Source organism: Neovison vison, chromosome 5, assembly GCF_020171115.1.
Source record: "Neovison vison isolate M4711 chromosome 5, ASM_NN_V1, whole genome shotgun sequence".
Lineage (NCBI taxonomy): Eukaryota > Metazoa > Chordata > Mammalia > Carnivora > Mustelidae > Neogale > Neogale vison.
Window position 1 is genome coordinate 19,249,442 of NC_058095.1, and position 5,298 is coordinate 19,254,739.

The following is a 5,298-nucleotide window of genomic DNA, read 5'->3' on the forward strand; positions in this document are numbered from 1 at the left end:
GGTGGCTCGGCTGGTTGCCTTTGGCTCAGGTCATGATCCTGGAGTTCTGGGATCGAGTCCTGCATTGGGCTCCCTGCTTGGCAGGGAATCTGCTTCTCCCTCTGACCTCTTCCCTCTCATGCTCTCTTTCTCTCTCATTCTCCCTCAAATAAATAAATAAAATAAAATCTTTAAAAACAATTTAAAAAACACATTCCTCCTCAACAGGGTTTTTTTGGGGGGGGTATCACAATCAAGTTTCCTCCTTCCTCACTTTCAGGGCCATCTTAAAAATATCAGGAGAAAAGAAAAAAAAATCAGACACCCAGACATGCTTACAAGATGAACTTTGTTAAAAAAAAAAAAAAAATAGGGGGGGTGGCTCAGTGGATTGAGCCTCTGCCTTCAGCTCTGGTCATGATCTCAGGGTCCTAGGATTAAACCCCATGTCAGGCTCTCTGCTCACCAGGGAGCCTGCTTCCCCCTTTCTGCCTACTTGTGATCTCTGTCTCTCTGTCAAACAAATAAATAAAATCTTAAAAAAAAAAATTATTCTCCCATCTCCACTTTCCACTTCCTCATCTTCTGTGAGAATAGTAAGGAATTTTCACATATTTATTTATGAGTTAATCATCCTTTAAATGACCCTGCTTCTTAAACTTGATTTAAGTTTATCTTTTTTAAGTGTATTTATTTATTTTTTAGTAATCTCTACGTCCAGCATGGGGTTTGAACTCATGACCTGGAGATTAAAAGTCACATGCTCTTCCGACTGAGCCAGCCAGGCGCCCCTAGGTTGGTTTTCTTTAAAAAACAAATTTTTTAGAAGTCAATATTGCAAGCATGGGCAACAAAGTGACAAGATACACTTGACTTCTTTTTCCTCTAGTGATTTGTGTAGCCTCTGGTTTCCATTCGAGGTAATTCTTTGGGAACTTTTAAGGCTTTCCTCAGGAGAGATGCAAAAAATAAGCCCAACCAAGAAGTGTGTTGATGGGAAGAGACTAGAAATAAAAGAGGGACGATGTTCCATTTGCAAACCAAGCATGTCAACAGCCGTCCAGTTAGTTGCGGACCAAAGATCTGGGGTCATCTTCTTGCCACTAACTCAAAAGGGACTGATCCTCTGGAAACTCCGCTTCTTCCCCCAACAGAAGGAAGACGAGTTTCCAGGATGGCCTCCATCCAAAATCTGGAGTGCCCCGCAGAGCCACACAAGACCTCTTCTCCGGCTCTCCAGGCCCTGAGCCGCAAGGAACAGAGATTTGGTGGTAACAGGAACTGCTGCTCCTGCCCGCCCCCGCCCTCCATGCCCAGAAGAGCTGCCCCTCCATTTTGGGTTTACAACAATTATGGTGATTTATGCCTCCAGAGTGAAAATTAGCAATCTGGTGCAGTAACTAAAAATGAATGCGTCCCTTCCTGGAGTTCACTCCACCCAGCTGAGCCACCCAATAAAACCAGCATATGTGGTAATTAGAGAGCCCAGCTCCTGCTTTCAGGGCTCAGCAGAAGGAGGCAAAGTTCAGGGGCCCCTGCCTTGTCCAATAATGATCACAGGTTCTAACAAGTGTCCCCTCTGTGCCTCTTTAGTGCCCCTGGTCCTCTTGTAAACACAAGCCTGGGGGTCCACCTTTCCAAGTTATTTGTTCCCGGATGGCTATTTTACCCTCTTTTGTTGCAAACTGGGCTGAGAGAGGGAAGGGGGGAAGTAAGGATAAACCTCTATCACATGGGTATGTGTGAGGCAAAGACATTTTTTTCTCCCTAGTTATATATTTGCCTTTACATGACCCAGGAAGACCAATTTTCCCTAATTTCCACAGCCTACACTCAAAGATTGGTGTGAGTGGGGCACCTGGTGGCTCAGTCAGTTGGGCATCTGACTGGTTTTTTTTTTAATTTTGTTTATTAATTTGACAGACAAAGAGATCACAAGTAGGCAGAGCAGCAGACAGAGAGCGGGGTGGGGAGGGACCAAGCTCCCCACTGACAGAGAGCCCGATGCAGGTCTCGATCCCAAGACCCTGAGACCATGACCTAAGCGGAAGGCAGAGACTTAAACCACTGAGCCACCCAGGCACGCCTGGGTGTCTGACTCTTGATCACAGTTCAGGTGTTGGTCTCAGGGTCATGAGTTCAAGCACTGTGTTGGGCTTCATGCTGGGTCTGGAGCATACTTAAGGAAAAAGCAAAAAGTCCAGGTGCATGGGTGGCTCAGATGGTTAAGCATCTGCCTTTGGCTCAGGTCATGAGCCCAGCGTCGTGAGATCAAGCCCTGTGTCGGGCTCCCTGCTCAGTGCAGAGCCAGCTTCTCCCTCTCCCTCTGCTACTCCCTCCACTTGTGCTCTCTGGCTCTGTCTAGCTCTCTGTCAAATAAATAAATAAAATCATAAATGCAGTATTCAGGGGCACCTGGGTGGCTCAGTCAGCTAATCTGCCTTGGGTTCAGCTCGGGGCACGATCCCAAAGTCCAGGGACTGAGCCCCACATCGGTCTCCCTGCTCGTCAGAGACTCTGCTTCTCCTTCTGCCTCTCACCTCACTCGTGCTCTCTCTCTCTCTGAAAAATCATTTTTTCAGAAATTTTTAAATTTTATTTATTTATTTGAGAAAGAGAGGGCAAGTGAGAGAGCAGGAACAAGAAAACAGAGAGAGAGAGAAGCAGACTCAACATAGGGCCGGATCCCAGGACCCTGGGGTCACGACCTGAGCTGAAGCCAGATGCTTAACCGACTGAGCCACCCACCCCAATAAATAATTTAAAAAAAAAAAAAGGCAGTATTCAATCATTTGTATTACTCGTGAAATGTTCGAGTTGGAAGGGATTTAAGAAATAATGTAATCAAACTCACTCTGAGATACTGAGTTAATTGGTCTGAGTGTGATGGGAGCATCAGGACTTGGAAAAGCTCCCAGACGAGTCTACTTTGTAGCAAAGTTTGGGAACCACTCCCCTAATCCCCCAATGCAAGGTTTCTCAACCTCAGCACTACTGACATTTAGGGTCAGATCACCTGTTGTTAGGGGTTTTCCTCTGCATTGTAGGGTGGTTGGCAGCACCCCTGGCCTCTGCCTAGTAGATGCCAATAGCATCCCCCGCCCCCAGCAGTCACAAATGTCAAAAATGTCTCCAAAGGAGCACGAGGGCGGCTCAGCGGTTAAGATTCTGCCTTCAGATCAGATCACGATCTTGGGGTCCTGAGTTTGAACCCCGCATTGGGCTCCCTGCTCAGTGGAGAGCCTGCTTCTCCCTCTCCCCCTGCTTGTACTCTCTCTTTCTCTTTCTTGCTGTCAAATAAATAAATACAATCTTTAAAAAAAAAAAAAAAAAAAAGGAAGAAGTCTCCAAAAATTTCCAGATATCCCCTGGGGAGCAAAATCAGTCTGGTTAAGAGCCATTGCCCTAATGTCCTCAGTTCCCATCCTCCTTGACCTGTGGGTGGCATTGTAAAAACCTTCCTTAAGGAGACCCTCCTTGACGTGGCCTTCTCAGCACTGCCCTCTGACCCAGTAGGGAAGGACATATTCATATTCAAAACATGTTTACAGAGTGGACCTAGAAGTTGCTCACAAGTCTTTTGCTCACCTCCCCTTAACCAATTACCTTCAAGGAAGACAAGAAATGTGACCTTTCCTGTGGCAGCCATGTCTAGCTAAAGACTGGGGCTCTGGTCCTACAGTACTTTCGGCTCCTGTCTGTTTCCCACTTTCCCCCCTTCCCACTGACTGGATGTGCAGATGTGGTGGTGTTGAGTGAGTCATCTTGGACCATATGAACAAGGTCATGACTCTGGGGTCGTTGAAGCAAAATGACCGAAGGACCCTAAGTCTTTGACCTCCCAGAGCCACTATACCAGCCCAAGACTGCTTACTCCTGAACTGTTATGTAACGGAGAAAGAAATATACTTCCAGGGAGACCGGCTGGCCACTCTTGAGTATACAACTCTTGATCTCAGTGTTGTGCGTTGGAACACTATGGTGGGCATAGAGATTACTTAAAAATAAAATCTTGCAAAAGACCAAAAAATGAAATACACTTCTGTCTGGTTTAAGGTACCATTATGTGGGTGTCATTATTAAATCAGCTGAACCTACAACCTCATTAATAAAGAGTCAGTCAAGTTCAACTATCACTTCCAGAAATTCTCAGCTCTGTCTCCAGCCACTGCAACTCTCCCAAGCTCTGAGCCCACATTTTAGTTTCCTATTGGGAGCGGCATCTGGGGAACCAACTAAGATCTTTAACTTTGTATGTCTAAGCTCCCCACTAACCATCCTGCTATTTTCCCTGGTGCTGCTTAAAAGGCATCCCTATTCTCCAAGTTACTCAGGCTCCAAATCTTAAGGGCACGTCTGAGTCATCCCACAGAAATCCATCCCAAAGCCTTCCCTGTGGTAGGCACAAAAATGTTCCTCAAGTTGAAGGGCTCAAGCAGCTTTGCCAAAGCCACATGTCTAGTTAGAAGTGTTTTGCTAGATGATGGAGACTGCACATTCAGATGACAGACAACTTCCTGTTGTTGTTTTTTTTTAATGGGGCTGACAATGTCATGAGGACACGGGCTTCTTAGGAAAGGGTAGTGGTTTGAGAAATTCTAAACTACAATTTAAATAAGTGTTCTGCCATTTTGAGCCTTTGGCATACCATGCACTGTAATTATATCCATGTCTCTATCTAATACAAGATACAATATGAGCATTTTATGTATTTTCATGGAGTAGATGTGACTCTTCCTCCCAACATGCTTAGGCCTGCCTAATTCATTGTGGGCCAGGAAGTATTTAGAATACTGAGATATTTTTGAAATTAAGAATCATCATGGGGGGGGCGCCTGGGTGGCTCAGTGGGTTAAGCCGCTGCCTTCGGCTCAGGTCATGATCTCAGGGTCCTGGGATCGAGCCCCACGTCGGGCTCTCTGCTCTGCGGGGAGCCTGCTTCCTCCTCTCTGCCTGTCTCTCTGCCTACTTGTGATCTCTGTCTGTCAAATAAATAAATAAAATCTTAAAAAAAAAAAAAAAAAGAATCATCATGGGGTCCTCTGGGCCACTTTTAAGCAAATCAGAAGATACCATAGTCACTATTTGAGCTATATGGCCTAGTTTTACAATTGAATGTCTGTAGCCCATCTTGTTTATGTGCCCATGATTTTTTTTTTTAACGGTTTTTGAGCTATAGAAAGAGAATCAATATCCATTGAGTATCTATGTAAGCATGTGGCTAAATGCTCTAGTGGTTATCATCACAGCCCGAGGAGGTAAGTAGGGACTGCAAGATATGGGAAACTGGGGAGACAGGCAACAGGACCATTTGGCCAG

General features: G+C 45.6%; 1 non-coding gene across 1 annotated transcript; it reads right to left on the bottom strand.

The window, feature by feature from the left end:
* Positions 1–693: 693 nt before the first annotated feature.
* On the bottom strand, positions 694–766 carry TRNAK-UUU. Its single transcript has one exon. It is a non-coding gene; the product is annotated as a tRNA-Lys (tRNA).
* Between the last annotated feature and the right edge of the window lie 4,532 nt (positions 767–5,298).